Here is a 26864-nt window from a genome sequence, read left to right on the forward strand (position 1 = left end):
TAAAGCAAACTCCCCCAACCTGATAATCTTACTGTTTACTAAACAATCACCTTTGATATGTCTGTTTGCATTCCTGAAAGGCAATTGTGTATTCTAGTAAATAAAAGCAGATGGGAACAGAGATTCAGTGGAACTTGGTCCCTTGTACCAAGATCACAACTGGCTTCCCCCATAATTTCCAAATTTATATTTCTTGTCTTGTGTATTAATTTGTGCATCAGCCCTTTCTCCAAGTCTTTGAACCCAAGGCTATGCGGGCTGTGACTTCACAAATAACCACTTGCCCTCCCATGCTAGGCTTTCATCCCTTCTTATACAAAGCAGGGATAAACAATGCACATCCAGGATCATGGTATGTCTTCATACTCCCCGTAAATTAAATTTCCCTTGACTCTACATATCCCTCAGTGACTATTTATTTCCTTCCATTTTCTACAAAATTGCTTGCTCTCTCTTCCTTCTTTCCCATTTACTCTGCAACTGTCTGTTCCACTGAAACTTCTTTTACCAGGTTCACCACTGACAAGTAATTTTTAATTTTCATTTCACTTGATCAGCACCTGACACTGGTTAACATACTCTGATTATGTCTTTTGTTTTAAATAGAGTTATTGCCAGTAGTATGTCAAAGCCAGCTACTGACATCCAGTTATTAAATATTCATGAATTTTGCAATTCCTTGGGAATATTTATATCATCAAAACTAGCAAAGGCTTCAAATGTAGGGCTTTATTTTTTTTTCCAGAAATCTAGTTTTACCAGCCTTCTACCTGTTACTGTTTCTAAAAATGACACATTCTCAGTATAATATATTCAACTATTCAAATTTAACAAAAAGTGCAATGACCTGAAATCTCACTACTGAGAAAAAAACAAAAACATTGTTTTCTAAAAAGCAAGGTTGTATTTAATGGAGAAAATGTTACACTGCTATTTTATAACCTTATACAGTATGTCATGGACATCTTTCCAGGTCAGTAAATATAGAGCTATGGCATAATTTTAATGACTATATAGTATTCCATTGTGTGTATCTGACACAATAGTTCTTCTACTGTTGAATATTTTAGGTTGTTTTTGCTATCATGATGCTGGGAACAATATTTTAAGAATATCTATGCTAATAAAAGAGAAAGATGCAAATTGACCGTACCTCCATGATGCCCACCAGCCAATCAGGAGTGAGTATGCAAATCAACTCAACAAAAAATGGGTTAATTTGCATATGCAGGCACTGAGCAGCCTGGGTCCCGGGAACATCCTCAGGACCCAGGCCACTCCTAGCCTGTAGGCCTGCACATAGGCCCTGAGCGGCAGGGGTCCCAGAACGCCCCCAGCCATTCCTGGCGTACAGATGCAGGCGCCTTGCAGCTGGGGGCGGGGCAGGAACATCCTCCGCGTCACCATGGTGATGCAGCAGTTGTTCCCGCCGCACGGCCACTTGCACATGCGCCGGCACCAAGCGACAGCTCGGGTCCACGCCCCCAGCCCGGCGCCCACAACACAGGGCTGCCGGCCTTGGGGGTGTGCCCCCAGCAGCGGCCACCGCGTGGCCCGGGTCCACACACCCCCAGCCCGGCACCCACAATGTGGATAGGCCCCTAGCCCAGTGGACACAACGCAGGGGCTGCAGAGGAAACACCTTTTATTTTCTTTTTTAAAAAAATATATTTTATTGATTTTTTTACAGAGAAAGGGGGAGAGGGATAGACAGTCGGAAATGAGAGAGAAACATCGATCAGCTGCCTCCTGCACACTCCCCACTGGGGATGTGCCTCAAACCAAGGTACATGCCCTTAACAGCTATCAAACCTGGGACCCTTCAGTCTGCAGGCCGAAGCTCTATCCACTGAGCCAAACCAGTTCGAGCGTAAACACCTTTTCTGACCACTCATTGTCTAAGCTTCCTGTATGCCGCCACTCACAGTGTTCTTGGTAACTTGTGTAATAAGAATCCAAGAAGGTGATCTAGGGTTTTTCCACCACACTCCTGTAGGAAAAAAACGAAGGTCCGCTGCCGGAGGGGCTAAGAAATGTCATATCCTGCCCTAGCCGGTTTGACTCAGTGGATAGAGACTCGGCCTGCTGACCGCAGGGTCCGGGTTCAATTCTGATCAAGGGCATGTACCTAGGTCACAGGCTCCTCCCTGGCCAGGGCCCAGGTCAGGGCTCATGCAGGAGGCAACCAATCAAAGTGTACCTCTCACATTGATGTTTCTCTCTGTCTCTCCCTCTCTCTTCCACACTCTCTAAAAATAATGGAAACATATCCTCAGGTGAGGATAAAAATAAGAAAGAAAGAAAGAAATGTCATATCCTATAAAAGACACATCTTGAAAATGCCTAAGGAAAGTTGTCATTTTTTCATGGTGAAGGGACTGGAGTCCATGTTGATGAAAACAACTTGGTGGCTGCAGTGGCTGGCAGTGGCTGCAGCAGTGGGGTGATGGGGCTGGCGCCTTCCCGTGATCAGCCTGGTCGCCTCCCACAGAGGGAGGCCAGACTGCGGCTTAGGCCCGCTCCCCACGGACATCCCCTAAGGGCTCCCAGTCTGTGAGAGGGGGGCAGGCTGGGCTGAGGGACACCCCCCCCCCAACAGTGCATGAATTTCATGCACCGGGCCCCTAGTATTTGTATAATTTCCCATCTCCTTTGGAATAAATTCCTAGAAGTAATATGGCTGTATCATAGACTACACTTATTTTTCATATTGATACATATTGTTAAACTGTCCTCTGGTAAGTCCAAAAACTTTACATTCCTCCCAGGAAATACATAAGAGTTCCTGTTTCCCCACTGTCAATCTTTTTAATATTTTCCAATCTCATAGATAAAAAACAAAAACACATTTATTTCATTTATTTGATTATCAGTGAAAATGAACATATTTTTATGTTTATTATCCATTTGTATATCTTTTGCTAAATGCCTTTTCATGTTCTTTGCCCATTTTTCTAATGTGTAAGACTTTGCCTCTCACCTTTTTTTGTTGTTGTTGCCGTTAATCCTCACCTAAGGATATTTTTCCCATTGATTTTTTTAGAGAGAGTAGAAGCGAGTGGGAGAGGAAAGGAGGGAGGGAGGGAGAGAGAGAGAGAGAGAGAGAGAGAGAGAGAGAGAGAGAGAGAGAGAGAAACATCAATATGAGAGAGACGAGAGAGACACATTGATTGGTTGCCATTGGTTGCCTGCTGCACATGCCCAACCAGGGCCAGAGATCATACCTGCAATCCAGGTACATGCACTTTATGCCCTTTACTGGGAATGGAACCAGAGACCCTTCAGTTCATGAGGCAATGCTCTAACCACTGAGAACACCGGCCAGGGCCTCTCACATTTTTCTTAAAACAGTCTCATTCCTTATATTCCTGTATACTACTACTTTCTGGGTCTCCTCCCTACAATGTTGCCAGTTTCTTCCCCTCTGTTTGCTCCTTTAATCTCACCCATTCTTATTATTTTAATTAAAATTTCTAATAACACAAATAATCCCAATAGCAATACTGATGTTAATAATTGCAAACATTTATTGAGCATTTACTGTGTGCAAGTACTATAATTAATGCTTATATGGAATAGATCAGTTATCCTCAAAGGATGCATGTAAACCAGGTACTAGAAGCTCCATTTTATGGAGGAGGAATCAGTCAGGAAAGTTTAAATGCTTGTTCAAAATCACAAAGTTAGTATGTACAGAGCTGAGACTGAAACTTAAGCCTTTGTGGTGCCAATTTTACTATATTACATCCCATAACTGTAAACTATATGGCACCTACATTAGGTGTTGCCAAACTATGATCCACAGGCCAAAACCAGCCTGATGTGTTTTTGTTAATAAGTTTTACTGGAACACAGACATACCCATTCATTTAAATATTGTCTATGGATGTCTGAAGCTATAACAGCAAAGTTGAATAAGTATGACAGAGACCTTATGGCCTTCAAAATCTAAAATATTTATTATCTGGACCATTATAGAAAAAGTTTACCTACTTTTGATCTATATACAGATAACTCCAATAATCTACATCCTCATCACTGACCTATCTTCTGAGCTCTCCATTTACTTGTCAACTAGACACCTCCAGACCATAAATACTTCAATATTAATATTCTCAAAACTGGGTTTTAAGGTACCCGTTCTTGCTATTGCCAACCTCATACCCTGTGGTGAGCCCAGGGATGTGACATGCATACTGCCATTCCTCACTTTTACATCCATGGCAGACAATGTTAATTGATCATATTATTTGGTCCCATTAAACCTAGGTGGGGGCTTCAGAAGCTTTCTTTATTATTTGAATTTATTGGGATGACACTGGTTTGCAAAACCATGCAGGTTTCATGTGTACAACTCAATAAAATATCTACACACTGCACCATGTGCCCATTGCCCCAACATAGCCCTTTATGAAGGGCCTGAGATAGGCAGTAAGGAAGTGCAAATAAAGGGTTGGAGTAAAGAACTATTTGGGAGGTAGAATCAGCAGGATGTGGAGAATGCCATACTCTGCCATACAACCCCCTTTTCCATGTCTGAAAACCAGCTCAAATGTCATTACCATGAAGTCTTTCCCCATGTGGAATAGCTATTTCTATATGGTGCTCCCACCAGTTCAGAACTCTATCATAGAACTAATATATAAATTATGCCATATGTATCTTTTCATAGGTTGACTTGTCCAACCCACTAAACTGAGAGGTTCTTAACAGCAGGGCACATCTTATTTATTTTTGCATTCCTGGCATTTAACAGTATCCAGGATATAGCAGACTGTCAGTATGTTAAATTGAAAGGATAAAATCATTACAGGTATCACCATCTACCTAGACCAAAGCTTGGTACATAATTCTTGAATCCAGCACCTTTTTTGCACCCCCCACTGCCAATGTCAGGCCAGGCCTTCATCACTTACACTCTGGATGATTGTCACAACCTTCCCCCACCTTTAGTCTTGGCCCCTCACATCAATCCCCTATGTTAATTTCCTCATTCAACTACTGTCTATTGAGTGTCTACTAGATGCTCTCTGTTCTACGCACTGAGACAAAAGACCTTGTCCTCATGGAGCTTGTATTCTAGGAGAGAAACACTACCATCAGAGTGATCCAATTGTATGCAGTTCTGACCATGTCATTCTTAAAATCTTCACTGGTTTCCTATTATTTACAGTCTAAACTACCTACACAAGCACATAAGGGCCTCCATGACCCAGCCTTACATAGTCTAGTTTCATTTCTTGTATTTTGTACTCTATCAATACTGAAATGAACACACCATGTTTTTTCCCCTGCCTCCCTGACTTTGCTTTCTTTTCTTTTTCACATGATTAACTTCAAGATTGAGCTGAGATAGCACTTAATCTAGGAAGCCTTCCCTTTTCTCCTCCATGTTAGGTGCTTCTCATCAATGCTCTCATCAGAACATCTTGTGCAGACATTCTATAATTGTATTTACACTTTGCCTTTTCATTATTTGTTTCTACATCTGTTTACTTAATGAGATGGGGCTCTTGGAGGGCAAAGACTATCTTATTCATCTCTGGAATCCCAGGAACCTCAGGAACCTCCTCCAGTTACAGCACACAGAGGCACTGAATAAATATTTGTTGACTTAAGGACTGCTACTTCCACATGCCATTCTTGTTAATGCCCAGACTACTCTGCTGCACTCCAGACTCTTGTAACCAACTCCTTACCAGGCATCTTTCTGCCTCACAGGTACCTCAAAGGCACCATGATGAACAGTGAACTCATCATCACCCCTGAAACTTACTCTTCCTTCTGTATTCCTACCATAATTTTTAAAACTGGAAACCTCAGTGTCAGTTTTAAGTATTCTGTCTTCCTTTTACTAATAATTATACTACATCAGTCTTTCCTCTGGCCTCTCCTTCCTGTTTCCTCTGCCACTGTCCTCATTATCACCCCCCTGGCTAACTGCACCAGCCTTCTAACCAGTCTTCCTGCCTCTAGTCTCAACTCCTGGATTTAATCCTCCAACCTGAGGCTAGAGTTTTTTATTTTTTTGTCAAAGAAAAATCTGATTGTGTCTCTTCCCTGCTTAATGATCTTTACTGCCTTCAGGATAACATCCACAAACACTTTAGTACAGTATACAAGGTCCTTAAGAATACTGCCTCATCAAAATTTCCAGCCCCATCTCCTGCCACTGACCCATACAAATTTCCTGCCTCAGCCATACTGCACTCTTGACAACTCATCACAAATCTTATTCTCTCAAGCCTTTCTACCTTTGCATGTTGAGGTCCCTTTTCTTTATCCTTCTCTCCCCTGCATATGCCAGGCTTATACTTTTTTGTTTCTGAAGACTGAACTCAAATGTCACTATAGCCTCAACATTCAAAAAAAAAATCCTGCTCTCAACATAGTACCTCCCTACACCACTGCTGAGTTTAGTCTCTTTATTTATGTGCTTCCTTAGTACCCTGTGCTTATTATAGCCATTAATCACATTATGCCAGAATCTAGTTTACTTGTCAGTATCTCTCAGTTTACCATAAGGTTCTAGAAGTGAGGGATGTTGTCAGTGTGGTTGATTTCTGTATCATTATTGCCTAGCATCTTTGCCTGGGAAAGAGTAAAAACTCAACAACCAAAACTATCATTTAAATAAATTAATGCCTTCTTAACTTTGCAAATACTGATCCTTTTCCTGGAAGATTCTGCAGGATACATTCCTTGGTCACCACCGTATCCCTAGCACCTAGCAGAGTACATGAGATACAATGGGGACTCAATCAATCAATCAATCAATCAATAATGAATGAATGAATGAATGAATGAAACCATGCTCAAACACTACCTTCCTGACCTCCTAACGTCCCTAGGTATAGATGGTTGGTCTCCACCCCCAGCTCCCAGAACACTGTATCTCCTTCTCCTACAATACTTGCCACACTATCCTAATCACATGCTTCCCTGCTATACTGGGATCTCCTTGAAGACAGAATTTTGTTTTACTATCTCTGAATTTCCAGTTCCTAGCACAGTGTCAGGCATATAAGAGATGTTCAGAAAGCATTTGTTGAATGAATAAATGGATGAACAAGAAGATAAGACTTAGTGAAGTCTCTAGAAATATCTGAATGGCTGCTCTGGACTGAGAAAATAGACTGTTCTGTGTAGCTGCAGGAAGCAGAAGAGCTGGGAAGAGCAGTGCCACTGTTTTAGCTCAATGGGAGCTAAAAGTTTTGTTAACTTTGAAAATGGTTTGAGGATCCAATAGATTCCTGCTGGGGAACGTGAGGTCCCTGTGCTAAGAGGTGTACAATCAGAAGATGGGGAATACTAGGCAGTGATATAAGAGAGGATATTTCTACAGAAATTGGGGAGGTTAAAGTAGGGTGAAGGTGGTGATGGTGCTAGATGACCCCCAGGGTTCCTTTTGGATGGGGAACCCATTAACCTTCACCACTCAGAGATGACAGTGGATTGGGGCACAGTTTCTTTACCAACCAGACCTTTCTTAGCCAGCCTAGGCATATGTGGCTGCTCACTATTTCTCCTCAGGGGAAGTTCTTATCTTTAAGAACTAGCAAGGTATCTGACATATAGTAGGGGCTCAACAACTGTTTGCTGGATTGTATCTGACATCCAGATATTGAAGACCCTTTCCCTCACTGAATCAATATTTTTAAAATGAAGTTAATTTAAATTACACTTTGTTGCAGGGTGTGTCTCATGTGATTCATTAATTATTTACCAGATACCTATTATATCCTACCTAATAAAAAGGTAACATGCAAATTGACCATACCATCAACACACCCACAAGCCACGCCCACCAGCCACGCCCACCAGCCAATCAGAGCAAAAATGCAAATTAACCAAACCAGGATAGCTACAGCCACAGAAAGCAAGGTTTCCCAGGTAACAAAACAAGCCAAGCTTTCTGCGAGCTGTTGCAGACCTAAGCCTCCACTCAAGCTACAAAGTTTCAATTATAGAAGGTAAACAAATTCAAACAGAAATGTCAGCAGAATGGAGCTTGAGAGAGCAAGCCAGGGTTGCCGGCAGCAACAGGGGAAGCAAAGCTTTCCACACACCCTGTCTGGGCCCACCCTCCGCTTAAGGCTACCAAGTTTCAATTATAGGAGGTGAATTAACTGCCACAGAAATGGCTGCTGGCCGCGGAGGGAGCAGCAGGCTTGGCTCCGCTCCAGGCTAGAAAGTTTCAATTGTAGAAGGAAAATAAATTCCAGATACCAGGGACTCTGCTTGGGTTGCCAGGGGGCATGGCTGGCCTGCAAACCACCACAGGCCCCTCGCTCAGGCTGCCCTATGCCCCAAGGGAACCCCCACCCTGATCTGGGACACCCTTCAGGGAAAACCAGCTGGCCCCCACTCCTGCACCAGGCCTCTATCCTATCTAATAAAAGAGTAATATGCAGATTGACCATCACTCCAACACACAATATGTCTGCCCCCATGTGGTCAAAGATCCTGCCCCCATGTGGACACAAGATGGCCACTACAAGATGGCCAGCAGGAGAGGGCAGTTGGGAGCCACCTGGCCTGCAAGGGAGGGCAGTTGGGAGGGACCAGGCCTGCAAGGGAGGTCAGTTGAGAGGGACCAGGCTTGCAAGGGAGGGCAGTTGGAGGTGATCAATCCTGCAGGAGAGGGCAGGTAGGGGTGACCAGGCCGGCAGAGGAGGGAAATTGGGGGCAAACAGGCTGGCAGGGGAGCAGTTAAGCATCAACCAGGCTGGCAGCGGAGTGGTTAGGGAGTGATCAGGCTGGCAGGCAGAAGTGGTTAGGGGCAATAAGGAAGGCAGGCAGGCAAGCAGTTGGGAGCCAGCAGTCCTGGATTGTGAGAGGGATGTCCGACTGCCCGTTAAGGCCCTGGGATTGGGCCTAAACGGGCAGTCAGACATCCCTCCAGGGGTCCCAGATTGGAGAGGGTACAGGCTGGGCTGAGGGACAACCCCCCTCCGTGCACGAATTTCATGTACCAGGCTTCTAGTACTACTATAAACAAGGCCACTTGCTAAGCATTGTGAGAGAGAAAGCAACATGGACTCTCTCTCTCTCTTGAGGGAGTTGTCAGTGTAGTAGGTGAGAAACCTCTGAATACAGTAAGTGTAGCAGATGTATAAAGTGCCTAGCTGGGGGGAAAAAAGATGGCGGCTGGCAGGATGGACCTGAGAGAGAGGAAGTGAGTGAGTGTATGAAAGGAGAGTGTGTGGATGTGTGTGGGGTGTGTGTGAGTGAGTGAGGGACAGTTAAATCTCGTGGGAGCAGCAGGGGCTAGCAGACAGCCTCTCCTTGACAAGGAGAGACTACCACCGCTGTGGGCACTCCCTGGACGGCGGGACTCCCACACGGAGCGCACGCCATCCTGAAGCGAACGGCCTTTTTTAGAAACTCATCAACACCACCAACAAGACAGACCTTGGAACTGCCCCACGACCCAGCACCCACTCCAGCCAATACCCTGCTACCCCAGCTGCAGACCCGCAGACCCTGGGAGCTCCACCTCCAAAGATACACCATTCGGCAGCTGTAAGTGCAACTCCCCCTCCCCAATAGCAGAACCCAACCCCATAGGCAAGCCAGGACACTTTACTCGGGGACTGCGTGCATCTCCTTGGGCAGCGCCTGGGAAACTCCGAGAGCACCCGAGGGTGTGCTTCTGTGCAGACGGAGCACACGGACCTGCATTGGAAATTCTGAATTCCCTCTTCTTGGAAGGTTGCCCACATTCACCCAAGCTGCTCAAGCGCAGTGCTGGGACCATTCGGAGTGCATCGGAGCTCTGCGCCCAGAGAGCGCACCTCCGCAGATGCGAAGTTACAGCAGCCGGGCACACTGAGCCCAACTAACCACAGGGCCCTAGTGGGAGCCACTGTGAGCTCTCCTTGGGTGCGATCTTGAACAAGCAGGGGGCGCACTCCCCTCCAGCAGTAGAAGCTCTGAATTCACTTATTCTGGATACCAGCCCACAGGCACCTCAATTGTGCAGCTACACTGCCAGGGCCCTTCAGAGTCCTTCAGTGTGCCTCACTGGCAAATGTACTGAGGATGCTCCTGTGAACCACTGCTAGGAGTAAGTGCCTATCCACCACAGGTGCAAGAGTAAAAGCTGGGTCTGCCCACCCCACGAATGCAGAACTCTGGGCATCACAGTCATGCCTTTCCAAATACCAGGTCCCCTAAGCCCCAACACCCCAACAGACAGTTCCTGGGGGTCACTGAGAGTCCCCGCTGGGCACGCGTGATTACAATTAAGGGTGCACAACAGCAAAAATTGGGAAACGCCCCTCCACAGCGGCTGACTTCTAGACACCGCAGTTGTGCCTCTCAAGCTCTCAGGCCTACATCAAGAGACCCCAAATAGCTCGAGTAGGGAGCTAGACTAGATTAACAAGCCCAGGAAAACTGAGAGATTACGCCAGTAGCACCATCCCCAAAAGAACCTGGGCAGCAAAGCAATTAGATCTACAATTAAAACATTACAGGAAAACATGGGAAGACAAAAAAAGCAATACCCAAAGGAAAGAAAGAGGAATCACCTGAAAGGGAATTAAATAAATTTGAGGTTAGCAGCTTATCAAAGATATAATTCAGAGTAATGGTTATAAAGATGTTTAAATGGCTGGATGACAAATACACACAACTCAATGACAAATGCACACAACTCAATGAGAACTATAAGGAGCTGAATGAGAATGTCACCAACATGAAAAGAAACCAAGAGGAGATGAAGAACTTCATAGCTGCAATAAAGAACACAATGGAAGGCTTAAACAGTAGACTAGAAGAGGCTGAGGACCGCATCAGCGAATTAGAAGACAAGGTAGGAAAAAACACCCAAACACAGCAGCAACTGGAAAGAAGACTTAAAAAGCAAGAGGAGAGCCTAAGGGAGCTTTGGGACAACACAAAACGAAATAACATTCACTTAATAGGGATACCAGAAGGAGAGGAAGAGAAGCAAGGAATAGAAAACCTGTTTGACGAAATAATGACAGAAAATTTCCCTGATATTGGCAAGAAAAAAAATCTATCCAACTCCAAGAAGTACATAGAGTCCCAAACAAGTTGAACCCCAAAAGACTAACACCAAAACACATGATAATTAAATTGGCAAACACCAACGACAAAGTAAGAGTCTTAAAGGCTGCCAGAGAGACACAGAAAGTTACTTACAAGGAATCTCCTATTAGAATATGAACTGATTTTTCAACAGAAATACAACAGGCCAGGAAGGAATGGAATGAAATATACAAAGTAATGCAAAACAAGGCACTGAATCCAAGAATACTATACCCAGCAAGGCTATCATTCAAAAGTGAATGTGGAATCAAAAGCTTCATAGACAAAAAAGGGCTAGGAGAGTTTATCACTACCAAACCAGCAATGCAAGAAATGCTAAAGAGACTGCTGTAAAAAGAAGAAAGAGAAAGGCAAGAAGAAACACAAACACTAAGGAAAAATATGACAACAAACAGGTACTTATCAATAATACCATTAAACGTAAATGGATTAAATGCACCAATCAAAAGACATAGGGTAGCTGAATGGATCAGAAAACATGACCCACATAATTGCTAACTACAAGAGACCCACCTTAGAGCAAAGGATTCACACAGACTGAGAGTGAAGGGATGGAAAACCATTTTTCAGGCAAATGGAAATGAGAAAAAAGCTGGGGTTGCGATACTTATATCAGATAAAATAGACCTCAAAGTAAAGGTCATAATAAGAGATAAGAAAGGCCACTACATAATACTAAAGGGAGCAATTCAACAAGAAGATATAACTCTGGTAAACATATATGCACTCAATGCAGGAGCACCCAAATACATAAAAAATCTCCTGGAAGATATCAAGGGAGAGATCGACATCAATACAATCATAGTAGGGGACTTTAACCTTTTGCACTCGGATGTCGAGTGTGACTCGACACGGTTAGCATTAGAATAAAGGAATCGAGAAAAAAGCAAGCGAGTGCAAAGGGTTAATACACCACTCAGATCACTGAATAAATCCTCTAGACAAAAATCAGCAAAGAAACAGCAATTTTAAATGACACACTAGATCAGATGGACTTAATTGACACCTTCAGAGCATTTTACCCCAAAGCCACAGAATATACATTCTTCTCAAGTGCACATGGGACATTTTCAAAAATAGACCACATATTGGGTCACAAGCAAAGTCTCCCCAAAATCAAAAAGATTGAAATCATATCAAGAATTTTCTCAGATCACAATGGCATAATATTAGAAATAAACTACAATAAAAACATTCCAAAAAATTCAAACATTTGGAAGCTGAATAGCATGCTACTAAACAATGATTGGGTTATCAATGAGATCAAAGAAGAAACTAAAAACATCCTGGAGACTAATGACAATAAAAACACAACATTGCAAATCCTATGGGACACAATGAAAGCAGTCCTGAGAGGGAAGTTTATAGCTCTACAGGCCTACCTCAAAAAACAAGAAAAAATGGTAATAAATCATCTAACTCAACAACTTAAAGAATTAGAAAGGGAGCAAGAAGAAAAGCTCATAGTGAGCAGAAGGAAGGAAATAATAAAGATCACAGCAGAAATAAATGACATAGAGACAAAAAATAAAAAATAAAAACATCAATGAAACCAAGAGCTGCTTCTTTGAAAAGATAAACAAGATTGATGAATCTCTCGCCAGGCTCACCAAGAATCAAAGAGAGAGGACCCAAATAAACAAAATCAGAAATGAAAGAGGTGAAACAACAACAGACCGCACCAAAATACAAAGGATGGTTAAAAAAGACTACGAACAACTCTATTCTAACAAACTAGACAATCTCGAGGAAATGGACACATTTATATAAAAACACAACCTTCCAAAACTTACTCAGAAAGAGTCTAAAAATCTCAATAGGCCAATAACTATGGAAGAAATAGAAGCAGTCATCAAAAAGCTCCCAGTAAACAAAAGCCCAGGGCCAGACGACTTCACAGGGGAGAGTGTTACCTCTATTCAAGGAAGAACTAAAACCTATCCACCTCAGACTATTTCAGAAAATTCAAGAAGAAGGAATACTTCCAAGCTCCTTCTATGAAGACAGCATCACCCTAATACCAAAACCAGATAAAGATAACACAATGAAAGAGAATTACAGACCAATATAGATGCCAAAATCCTCAAAAGAAATTCTATCAAATCGAATCCAGCAGTGTATCAGAAAGATCATACACTCCAACCAAGTATGATTTATCCCAGGGATGCAAGGATGGTACAATATTCACAAATCAAACGTGATACATCACATAAACAAATTGAGAAATAAAAACCATATAGTCATATCAATTGATGCAGAAAAGGCATTTGACAAAATCCAACACCCGTCCTTGATAAAAGCTCTCAGCAAGGTGGGAATAGAAGGATCATACCTCAACATAATAAAAGCCATATATGACAAACACACAGCCAACATCATACTCAATGGGCAAAAACTAAAACCATTTCCTCTAAGAACAGGAACAAGACAAGGATGCCCACTCTCACCACTCCTGTTCAACATAGTGCTGGAAGTACTAGCCATAGTGATCAGACAAGAAGAAGAAATAAAAGGCATCCAAATTGGAAAAGAAGTAAAACTGTCCTTATTTGCAGATGACATGATACTGTACATAGAAAACCCTAAGACTCCATCAAAAAATTATTAGTCTTAATAAATGAAATAGGCAAGGTAGCAGGATACAAAATCAACGCCAAGAAATCTATGGCATTTCTATACACCAATAATGAACTTACAGAAAGAGAGACTAAAAAAGCAATCCCATTTACCATCGCACCAAAAAAATTAAGATACCTAGGAATAAACTTAACTAAGGAGGTAAAAGACCTATACGTGGAAAACTACAGGACACTGAAAAAAGAGATAGAGGAAGATGTAAACAGATGGAAGAACATACCATGTTCATGGATTGGTAGAATCAACATCATTAAAATGTCCATACTACCCAAAGCAATCTATAGATTCAATGCACTCCCCATTAAAATACCAATGGCATATTGCACAGACCTAGAAAGAACTCTCCAAAAATTCATCTGGAATAAAAAAAGACCCCAAATAGCCACAGCAATCCTGAGAAAGAAGAATAAAGTAGGAGGGATCTCAATACCAGATTTCAAGATGTATTAGAAAGCCACTGTTCTCAAAACAGCCTGGTACTGACACAAGAACAGACATATAGACCAATGGAATAGAATAGAGAATCCAGATATTGACCCAAACCACTATGCTCAATTAATATTTGACAAAGGAGGCATGAACATACAATGGAGTCAAGACAGTCTCTTCAACAAATGGTGTTGGGAAAATTGGACAGATACATGCAAAAAAATGAAACTAGACCACCAACTTGCACCATACACAAAAATAAACTCAAAATGGATATAGGACTTAAACATAAGATGGGAAACCATAAAAATACTAGAGGAATCCACAGGCAGGAAAATCTCAGACATATGTCGAAAGAACTTCTTCACTGATACTGCTCCTAGGGCAATGGAAGCTAAAGAGAAAATAAACAAAAGGGACTACATCAAAATAAAAAGCTTTTTCACAGCAAAAGAAACCATCAACAAAACAACAAGAAAGCCCACTGCATGGGAGAACATATTTGCAAATCCTATCACTGATAAAGGTTTAATTTCCAACATCTACAGGCAGCTTATGCAACTTAATAAAAGGAAGATAAATGATCCAATAAAAAAATGGGCAGCGGACCTAAACAGAATCTTTTCAAAAGAAGACAGAAGGAAGGCCAAGAGACACATGAAAACATGCTTAAAGTCACTTATTATCTGAGAGATGCAAATCAAAACAACAATGAGGTACCATCTCACACCTGTCAGAATGGCTATCATCAACAAATCAACAAACGACAAGTGTTGGCGAGGATGCGGAGAAAAAGGAACCCTCGTGCACTGCTGGTGGGAATGCAGACTGGTGCAGCCACTGTGGAGAACAGTATGGAGTTTCCTCAAAAAACTGAAAATGGAACTCCCATTTGACCCAGTAATCCCACTCCTGGGAATATATCCGAAGAAACTAGAAACACCAATCAGAAAGGATATATGCACCCCTATGTTCATAGCAGCACAATTTTCAATAGCTAAGATTTGGAAACAGCCTAGGTGCCCGTCAGCCGGTGACTGGATCAGAAAACTGTGGTACATCTACACAATGGAATACTATGCTGCCATAAAAAAGAAGGAATTCTCATCATTTGCAGCAACCTGGATGGAATTGGAGAACATTATGCTAAGTGAAATAAGCCAGTCAATGAAAGAAAAATACCACATGATCTCACTCATTTATGGATAATAAAGAACATTATAAACTGATGAACAAAAAGATAGATACAGAGACAGTAAAGCATCAAACAGACTGTCAAATTACAGGGGGAAAGTTAGGGAGAGGTGGGGGAGATAAGAAATCAAACGAAGGACTTGTATGCATGCATATAAGCATAAACAATGGACGCAAAACTCTGGGGGGTGAGGGCATGTATGGGTGTGGGGTAGGGGGGCAATGGTAAGATATGTACACATATAATACCTCAATAAAAAAAATGTAAAAAATAAATAAATAAAATAAAATAGGGAAAAAAAAGATATTCTCCTCCTGTGGCTTTTCCAAAATGGCGGCAGAGTAAGTGGAAGCAACACTGACATGCTCCCAGGATCAAACTGGAATTACAACGAAAATAAAGAAAAATCATCTGGAATAATACACTGAAGACTAGCTGGAGAAAACTCTGGTAACCGAGGATGGAAAATAGAGATAGGAAGTGTGGAGGCATGAAAGGGTTGGCCAGGCTTCCACAGATAGCAGCTAAAGGTCTGGAGGGATATCTTAGCTGTGGGGGGTTCCCACTGAGAACTCTTGGGTCTAAACCCCCAGCTTGGCCACCCAGCCCAGAGCACCAGAACTGAGAAAGCTGCTTTTCACAGAACATCTAGCTGTGAAAAGCAGCAGGGTTGCTGTCTGCCAGAGAGAGACAGCTGGAAATGCAGGCACCCTCTTAAAGGGCCAACACACAAAATTTCATATACAGCCACTTACCTTGGGCTCCAGCAGAGGGAGGGCAGAGTGGACTAGGGCTGTGTGAGCAGAAGCCAGGTTTGGGAGCTCTGGGGTTAAGAGCTCGGAAGGCAGACACCCCCATTTCCTATGATGAGTCATTTTTTCTTACTGTATAGGGCATCTTTCTCCTGCAGACTTTTACCATCCAGGCAGATTTTGCCTGGGGGGTGAGGGTGGGGGAAGCAATTGCTCCACCATATTGGAAAACACCTTGTCCAACCCTGTGGAGTTTCTGAGGCCCATTAGGAGACTGAAAATAACAATCAGCCTGAAGGCAGAAACAATTGCCCTACCCTCTCACCCCACCCTGTGGTTGACAGCCTGAAGCTAATCAAGATTTAATAACAACCAAACTGAAGGCAGAGGTGGGTTTCTGGAAACTCTGAGTCTTTGTCTGATATAATACAGGGCCAGGGGCTAGGAAAAGCAGACCTTGGTACACCTCTTGGTCTTTTCCAAAGGCACCCAGCCCCTACAGAGGGAGCCACAGGCTGTGGATTGCTGGTAGCTCCACAGGGTACTCAGTAGCAGTCACAAACAGGGTCTTACACTGTCCTGTACCACAGATTGGGAGTCATAGCAGACCTTCCTAATACATAGACACAAACCCAAATAGGCAGCCAAAATGGGGAGATAGAAAAACAAGCCCCAATAGAAAGAAGGAGAATTCTGAAGAAGAGCTAAATGAAATGGAGATAAGAAGTTTATCAGACATAGAGTTCAGAATGATGGCAAGGATGCTCAACAGCGTGAGAAAAGATGTAGTAACTATTAAGAATGGCATAGCGCTAATAAAGAACACATTGGAAAGAATACACAGCAGATTAGAAGCCAAAGATCATATGAGTGAATTAGAAGACTAAGTAAAAAAAAAACACTCAGAGAACCAAAAAGAAAAAAAACAACAATACACAATTAAACAACAGAAGGACCGCTTAAGGGAGATGAGGGACAACATGAAATGGAACAATTTTCACATCATATAAGTACCAGAAGGTGAGGAATGTGAGCAAGAGATAGAGAACATGTTTGAAGAAATAATGGCAGAAAACGTCCCTAACCTGATGAAGGAAAAAGTCACACACATTCAGGAGGCACAGAGTCCCAATCAAGAAGAATCTAAACAGGCCCATACCCAGACACATCATAATTAAAATGCCAAAAATTAAAGAGAGAATTTTAAAGGCAGCAAGAGAAAAGCAATTTGTTACCTACAAAGGAGTTCCCATGAGGCTGTCATCTGATTTTTCATCAGAAAAGCTTTAGGCCAGAAGGAAATGACATGAAGTATTCAAGATAATAAAAAGCAAGGATCTGAAACCAAGATTACTATATCCAAAAAGCCTATCATTCAAAATAGATGGTCAAACAAAGAGCTTCTCAGATTTTAAAAAAGGCTAAAGGCACTTATCACCACAAAACCAGCACTGCAAGAAATGCCAAAGGGACTGCTGTAATAGAAAGAGAGATAAACATAAGGATAAAGAATTAAAATGGCAATAAGTAAGTACCTATCAATAATAACCTTAAATGTAAATGGCTAAAATGTTCCAATCAAAAGGCATAGGATAGCTGAATGGATACAAAAACATGACCCAATAATATGCTGTCTACAAGACAGCCATCTCAGAACAAAAGACTCACACTGGATGAGAGTGAAGGGATGGGAAAAAAAACCCACAACTTTCCATGCAAATGGAAATGAAAAGAAAGCTGGGGGAGCAATACTCATATCTGAAAATAGACTTCAAAATGAAGGCCATCACAAGAGACAATAAAGGTCACTACATAATAGTAAAGGGATCAATCCAACAAGAGGATATAACCCTGGTAAACATATATGCACCCAATATAGGAGCAACTAAATATATAAAAACACTTTGTGAGGACTTTAAGGGAGAGATGGACAGCAATACAGTCATAGTAGGGTACTTTAACACCCCACTAACTTCATTGAATAGATATTCTGGACAAAAAAATTAACAAGGAAACAGAGACTCTAAATGACATACTGGATCAGGTGGATTTAATTGACATTTATAGAACATTTCACCCCAATGCAGTAGAATATACATTCTTCTCAAGTGCACATGGGTCATTCACAAAGATAGACCACATGTTGGGACACAAAACAAATCTCTACAAGTTCAAGAAGACTGAAATCTTATCAAACGTCTTCTCAGATAACAATGGAATGAAATTAGAAATAAAATACAGTAAAAACACTAAAAACATTCAAACACATGGAGGCTAAATAGCATGTTATTAAATAATGACTGGAGGAGAAACCAAGATGGCGGCATAAGGTAAACACCTAATTGTTGCCTACCACAACAATTTTGAAACTACAACTGGAAAACAGAGCACACACTGTCCAGAACCACCGGAAAGCTGGCAGAGTGGAAAACCTACAACTAGAGGAAAAAAGAGAGGGGGACGCTGAGCCTCAGGAGCTGTGGAGGTGCGGAGATCCATGAGCGTGGAAAGGGCGGGTGGCTGAATACACGGCAGGCTTGCTCGCAGCGCGCGGAGAGGGAGGGCAGCAGACGCTGCGTGGCTAGCTTTCTCGTTTGGGAGAAAAACAAAACCTCCCGACTGCACTGAAATCCAGCTGCGGTCGGGAGAAACTGGTCTGTTTGGCAGCGGGCGAGGCTCGAAAGCTGCCTTCTCTCAGAGGCACGCAGCCATTGATTAGGGCACGGAGAAACCGGCCCTCTTAGGGCAGCATGGACGGAAACCAAGTTTGTCTGCGCCATTCTGAGACTCCGCCCCATCCAAGCTGAGCACAGCCCTCCCAGTGACTGGATTTCTCGTTCAGGAGAAAAACAAAACCTCAGGTCTGCACTGAAATCCAGCGGCAGCTGGGGAGAAACTGGTCTGTTAGGCAGCGGGAGAGGCTCGAAAGCTGCCTTCTATCAGAGGCGCGCAGCCATTAATTCGGGCACGGAGAAACCGGCCCTCTTAGGGCGGAGCAGACGGGAAACCAAAGCTTGTCTGCATCACCCTGAGACTCCACCGCATCCAAGCTGAGCACAGAAGCTCTCCCAGCGGAGACACTGTTGAACCTCACAGCCAACTGGCTTGGAGATCAACTCCCACCAGTGATACCAACAATCCCAACCACTCTGAACTCCAGTTTCTGGGGACACGCGGGGGACCCAGATGCCTACGGGACTCTCGGCCATCGGTCGGAGAGTGAGAGTGACTTTTCTGTTGGTGTGGACGACACCAGATTTCAACCACTCTCATAAGGGGCACATTCAAGAGGCAGACTCAGTGAGCACCAAAGCCCTACTGTGTCTCCAGCACAGCAATTCTTCTGTTATAGACACAGCAGGTCCTCACAACCAATTGGACCGGAGGTCAATTCCTCCCAGTGTACCAACAGCAATCAGGGCTTTTAACTACACCAAGACTTTCCACTCAGCCCACAAAGGGGAGTACAAAGAGCAACCACCTAGGGTGATTGGGGAAGCTGAGCTACCGGCCCCTATAGGTCACCGACCACACAAAGCCACTCCATCAACACAGGGAGGCAGCAAAATGTGGAGATATCGAAGTATGTCACAAGTAGGAGAGCTAGATGAAAGCAAACTAATGGATGACACAGTGTTCAGAACCATATTTATAAGGTTACTCAAGAATCTTCTAAAAACCGCTGAGAAACTTGAAGAGACTTTCAAGGACCTAAATGAGAATACCAAAAAAATAAATAAAAATGGAAAAGGACCAGTCAGAAATTATGCATACACTGTCTGAAATAAAGAATATACAGAGTAGACCACCGCACCCGAAGAGTCAAACCAAAGATCTAGAATATGAGGAAGAAAAAAACACCCAACCAGAGAGGCAGAAAGAAAGAAGAATCCAAACATGTGAGGATAGCATAAGGAGCCTCTAGGATGGCTTTAAGCGTACCAATATCCGAGTTTTTTGGGGTGCCAGAAGAAAGAGAGCAAGATACTGAAAACCTATTTGAACAAATAATGACAGAAAACTTCCCCCACCTGGTGAAAGAAATAGACTTACAAGTTCAGGAAGCGCACAGAACCCCAAACAAGAGGAATCCAAAGAGGACCACACCAAGACACATCATAATTAAAATGCCAAGGGCAAAAGACAAAGAGAGAATCTTACAAGCAGCAAGAGAAAAACAGTTAGTTACCTACAATGGAGCACCCATACGACTGTCAGCTGATTTCTCAACAGAAACTATGCAGGCCAGACGGGAGTGGCAAGAAATATTCAAAGTGATGAATAGCAAGAACCTACAACCAAGACTACTCTACCCAGCAAAGTTATCATTCAGAAATGAAGGGCAGATAAAGAGCTTCACAGATAAGAAAAAGCTAAAGGAGTTCATCACCACCAAACTAGTATTATATGAAATGCTGAAAGGTATTCTTTAAAAAGAGGAAAAAGAAGAAAAAAGTAAAGATAAAAATTATGAACAACAAATACATATCTATCAACAAGTGATCCTAAAAATCCAGTGAATTCAAAATCTGAGGAACAGAATAAACTGGTGAACATAATAGAATCAGAGGCATAGAATGGGAGTGGATTCATAATTCTCAGGGGGAAAGGGGTGTCTGTGTGGGGGGTATGGGAAGAGACAAAAATCATACACCTATGGACAAGGACAATGTGGGGGAGGGAACTGGGTGATGGGGAGTTATGGGGGAAAAAAAGGAGAAACAATTGTAATAATCTGAACAATAAAGATTTATTTAAAAATAATAATAATAATAATAAAATAATGAATGGATTACCAAGATCAAGAAATAAATAAAAAACTTCCTGGAAACAAATGTAAATGAACACAAAACAACCCCAAATCTCTGGGACACAGCAAAAGCAGCCCTGAGAGGAAAGTTCATAGCACTACAGGCTTAAGTCAAAAAACAAGAAAAGGTGATGTCAGAGGAATGGCCGCTTAAGGGCACATCTATCCTCTCCCCCTAACATTTCAATAAAATAACCACCTATAATTCAACAAAAAAAAAAGTCCCTGCTCAACACGGATGCATACTTCAGAGACCTGCAGACTGGAACAACTAAGGTGGGCTCCTTGGAATAAGTGGGGAGACGAGAAGTGAGGGAAGCTGAACACAGCTACAGCACAGCAGCGTGTCTGCAGCGCAGCAGGGAACTGATAGCAGCAGTTAAGGTAAGGTGACCAGATTTTAACATTGGTAAAGCGGGACACCATTGACCAGGGCGGGGGGGGGGGGGGGTGTCTTTTTTAAAAAAATATATTTTATTGATTTTTTACAGAGAGGAAGAGAGTTAGAAACGTCTGTGAGAGAGAAACATCGATCAGCTGCCTCTTGCACTCCCACTACTGGGGATGTGCCCGCAACCAAGGTACATGCCCTTGACCGGAATTGAACCTGGGACCCTTGAGTCCGCAGGCCGACGCTCTATCCACTGAGCCAAACCTGTTTTGGCCCCGGGGGGAGGGGGAATTCTTGATGAAAAATTTGGTCTATATTGTAATTGCTTTTGGTTTTTTTAATAAAAGGAAATTCGCTTCTTAGATCATCGTTGAATTTGCATCCTCTTTTCTTACTCATTATGTTAAAAATCTAAAAAAAATAATTTAAAATTATATTATAAATTATTATATACATATTGCTTAAAAACACAGTAAGTAGGTACATAATTACATGAACATATTTTATTGTTAGTTTATAAATTAAATTAATTTGATTGTTATAATGTAACTATATTTTTAAAATTATTTTAATCCTATATTTCTTTCTAAATAATAACAATACTAACTTGTATTATTTTTCCTCTGAATTTGCCGTAACGTAAGTCGTAAGTGTCACTTTCAAGGCCGGTGCTAGACTTTTTGCTGCCACTATAAAATATAAATAATATGAGTACTGTTTGCTAAATTCAAGAAAATTTATGTATTTATGAAATAAATAAATAAATTACCTAAATTATCTGAATAGCTGATTTATAATGACATCACTTGTTTAACCAGCTTACTAGCACGCAGTACGATGTGTATCATCTGAGAGACAGTTACAAAATGTTTTCGTCGTTGCCAATCCCAAAAAATGCCATTGTTCATTAAGTCCAAACAATGGTGGTCGAATTCTAACAACTGATCAACAATGCGAACTTTGATAAGCAGTTCTCGATAATCAGTTCTCAACAATTATTTGTTATTATTAAAGTTTAACATTATAAAATTAACAAAAATAATATAAAACTCATATCCTGGCTAAATAGCCACATGGCCGCCGAAAACCGTATATTCCCTTCCTGTTCTCCCGCTGTTCCCTAGCTTGTAGTGCATTCTTTCAAAAAATCGGGACTTTTTTAAAACGCCGCGGGACACGGGACAAATTGTTAAAAATCAGGACTGTCTATTTTACTGTCAAATTTATTACTCTAACAACAATCTTATTTTACCCTGTAAATATTGGTGGAAGGGATTATTTGCCTTCTTGAGTAGGTCCTGAGCATTCCTGGTGGTAGGCTGGATTTAGATATCATAAACCCACTTCCCCACACCATGGGTACAAGACAACTCAAACAATTCTTGTTGGAGTGAGAGGGCAGCTGCTGTCGGCCAAGTCTCTGTTGGTCACCTGGGTCCTGATCTGAGCTGGGCATGGGAAGCACGAAGCAGCCATGGGGACAGGAGACCTCCCTCAGAAGGGGCCCTGCAATGTTGGGGGGTGAGGGTCTGTGCCCCACCTCTGTTGATCCCCAAATTCTCTAGTCAAGTTTTCAGGCAAATTTAAATTGGCTAGTTGAAACAAGCGAATATTCTAGAAAAATTAATTGTACTGGACAAAAAGGTGTTCCTAAAGTGTTAACTAAAAATTTTATTGGTACTTCATCTCATGATAAAATTGTGCACCATGTAATGAACCTAAAACAGTAATATTATAGTGCAAAAAATTAAAATTTAAAAGCCATCAAGACTACATTATAAAATTTTCAAAAGCCTCCTAACATTTATATCAAAAAAGGAGGGGATAGTAGAGGAATATCATGTAAGTAAAAATATCCTGTAAGTAAATTACATCTAGAAAATTAATACTCTAGAAAATTAATTGTAAGGCTAAAAGCAAGACACCCATGAAAAACACACAAGCTGTCAAAACAAGCCAGAGGAAAATCAGTTGGGCAAAAAATGAAAAAGGATCCCAAGTCAAATTTATAGAAAATATTCCTTTATTAACTTTTGGTCGAGAATATGTTTGTATATTTTCAGTAAACAACTCCGAGACCATGTAGATTCCAGTAACAGAGAGGAATCGACAGGACTACTCCAGCCATGAAGACAGAAGAGAAGCAGTCCAGAGATGGAAGACGCTGATGTGGCCTTCCCATACTAGCAGTTAGCAGCTGTGCATCACTGCAGGTTGCCCAGGACCAAACCAGAGAGAGTCGGACCTGCATTACCACCATTTGTCCACCATCCAGAACTGTAATGTCAGTGCTGACATGTACACATAAGGAACTGTTGGACATTGCAATTGGGTCTCAAAAGAACTGTTGGCCCAGAAAGAAACTCACTACAGACCAATTCATTTGCCTGTCACCATAACCATTATTGCTTGTCTCATTTTCGGTTCTTATAAGTGTATTTCTAATAGCACATGATCTCACTCATCTAGGGGAAATAATGAACAACATAGATGGATGAACAAGAACAGACCCAGAAACAAGGAGGCATGGATCAGACTGTCGGGCCTCAGAGGGAGGGTAGGGAAGGGTGGGGGTAAAGGGGAGAGATCAACCAAAGGACTTGTGTGCAAGCATATGAGCCTAACCAGCGGTTAAGGACAACAGGGGAGGGGTGTGGGATGGGAATGGGGGGATGAGGACAAATATGTGATACCTTAATCAATAAAGAAATTAAAAAAAAAAACACGGGACTGTCCCGCCAAAAGCAGGACGTCTGGTCACCTTAAGTTAAGGGCACTTTCCTCAGCCAGTCAGGATGAACAGAGAGCTAACCCGGCAAGTGCCTGGCTGTTGGAATAGCCACTGGAGTGGTGGCATTGTGTGGTCGCGCACACAAACAGTGAGAGAGTGTCTGAACCGTGGGAGCACACTGTGAATGGGATCCGAGTTGCAGGCATGATCTGCAAGTCAGCAGACACCCTCCCTACAGAATTGCTCCCCACAGCTGAGCCTGGCTGCAGGCTAAGAAAATAAATTGCAGACCCCTGCCACTGATTAAACTCCCAAATCTCACTTCCCATTGCCCTTGGAGTTGGCTACAGGAGTGTATTATCTAGAGGCCAAGAGCTATTGCAGTAGAAACACAGTTTCCCTCTGTGACTGAACCCCAGGAGGGGTGGTTGGGCTGGACCCGTGGAGGTCAGGGGTCACTATTACTGTGAGGGGAAACCAAACCTCACCCCCAAACAACAGAGGAGGTACAGCCCTACAGAGAGGCTCAAAACTGTGAGGCCACAGAGGATAAAAATGTTGCAATTCACCGCCATCTACTGGAACAGAGTAGAAATACTTCCTCAGAGATAAATGGGAAAACAAAGGAGAACAATGAATGTCATGAACAACCACAAAAACGATGACCAGAAATAAAAATGTAAAATCCCCAGAAAACAGGCTGGAACACATGGAATTATGCGAGTTGAATGACAGAGATTTCAAGATTGCGGTTCTGAAAATACTGAGATGTGAGAAAATACCGACAGGCAATTCAGCTCACTCAGAAAACAAATCAATGAACAAAATGAGTATTTCTCCAAAGAAATTGGATTTTTAAAAAAGAATATAGCGGCGGCGACCTCTGGCGGTGGGTCACGTTGGCCGGGCATGGCGGCATGGAGACTGGCCAGGGCAGCACCTCTGCTCTGCCAGACCCGCGGGCTTCTTCTTTGCTGCACCCCGCGGATGTATGCCTCGCAAACTGAAGAGGAGCTCAAAGTAACCCAAATCCTCAAAGAAAGCTTTCCTAGAACTACAACTACTAAAGTCACTGATATTTCAGGAGGCTGTGGGTCAATGTATGAAATCCAAATCGAGTCAGAAGAATTTAAAAGGAGAAGAGGACTCTCCAGCAGCACCAGATGGTAAATCAGGCCCTAAAAGAAGAAATCAAAGGAATGCATGGATTGCGGATATTTACCTCTGTCCCCAAACACTGACCACGCCCCGGCTGCATAGATGCTGCTGCTTAAAACCTTGGATGAACTTGACCATTCTTTCCTAGGCATTTGCCAAAAATATTTATCTATTTTGTTCATAGACATTTCCATGTTATAATTATAGAAGAATATATTATCTATTTAGATGTTAATTAAAGGCAACAGATAACTGAAAAAAAAAAGAATAAAGCAGAAATCCTAGAAATGAATCAGGCAGTTAAAGAAATTAAGAGTGAATTGATGAGCATAGAAAACAAAACCAACCAGTTAGATGAAAGAACTAGTGATATTAAAGACTAGAGGCCCATTGCACGAAGAGTTTCGTGCAATAGGCCTTCCTTCCCTTGGCTTCCAGCACCGGTTTTCCTCCAGCACCAGGGACCCAGGCCTTCACTCCAGCCAGAGTCTGCCTTCTTCATCTTTGCTGCAGACTCCAGCCAGAGTCTGCTGTCTGCCATCTTCGTCTTCGCTGCAGACTCCGGAGTCTGCAGCATTGTCTTCGCTGTGGCACTCTGCTCCTGAAGATCCCTTCACCCACCACCCTCCCTCTCATAGCAGGCGTCCTGCCCCGCCTGGCCACTCTGCACTTGGAGCAGCTGGGCAGCAGCCATCTTTGGCCTTCTAATTTACACACTCACTCTGATTGGCTGTGGGTGTAGCGGAGGTACGATCAATTTACATGTTTGTCTATTATTAGGTAAGATAGGAATCAATAAATGATGCAGAGGGAAGAAGAGAGAGACCTGAGAATAAAGAAATACGAAGTAGCCCTATGAGAAATCTCTGATTCCATAAAAAAAAATAACATCAGAATCATAGGCAAAGCAGAGAAGGAAGAGAGAGAGCATGGTATGGACAGTCTATTAAAACAAATAGTGGATGAGAACTTCCCAAATCTATGGAAAGAACTAGATCCTCGAATCCAAGAAGCAAACAGAACACCTAGTTACCTCAATCCAAAGAGGCCCTCTCCAAGGCACTTGGTAATGAAGCTGTCAAAAATTAGTGACAAAGAAAAAATCCTCAAAGCATCCAGGGAAAAGAAGGAAGTGACCTACAAAGGAAAACCCATCAGACTTTCACACAACTTCTCAGCAGAAACTCTACAAGCCAAAAGAGAGTGGAACGAAATATTCAAATGTCTGAAAGAGAGAAATTACCAGCCATGCATATTATATCCAGCAAAATTATTCTTTAAATATGAAGGAGAAATATGAACATTTTCAGACATATAGAAGCTGAGGGATTTTATCACTAGAAAACCTCCATTGCAGGAAATACTCAAGGGAGTTATTTTATCTGAAACAAAGAACATAAGGTCATAACACTTCCAGTAGGATTGCCAAAAACTCGCAGCATAAATAGGGATAATTTGTGACAATAAAAACATACAAGTGGAAGAGGGACAAGTATGAACAGGCAAAGGAAGATGAAGATCAGATACACTTAAAAGGGGAAAAAACTATGGTATATATGCAACTTCACTTTTTATAAAACTAATGGCAATCACACACAGAAATTCCCCAAACAAGACATATAGCTTAAAAAAAAAAAAAAAAGAGGAAACAGAAAAAAAGATGTATGGGATACCACCAAACA

General features: G+C 42.3%; 1 protein-coding gene and 1 pseudogene across 4 annotated transcripts in view; one reads left to right on the forward strand and one right to left on the reverse strand.

Annotated features, from left to right (window-relative positions):
* The window catches only part of HDAC8 (histone deacetylase 8), a 234888-nt gene that overhangs the window by 163772 nt on the left and 44252 nt on the right, over positions 1-26864 (reverse strand). The gene's annotated exons all lie outside the window — the stretch shown is intronic.
* On the forward strand, positions 23636-26393 carry LOC307095520 (bolA-like protein 3; annotated as a pseudogene). The gene has a single exon. The product of its transcript is annotated as a bolA-like protein 3 (transcript).

This window comes from Cnephaeus nilssonii (assembly GCF_951640355.1).
Source record: "Cnephaeus nilssonii genome assembly, chromosome: X".
NCBI classification, from domain to species: domain Eukaryota; kingdom Metazoa; phylum Chordata; class Mammalia; order Chiroptera; family Vespertilionidae; genus Cnephaeus; species Cnephaeus nilssonii.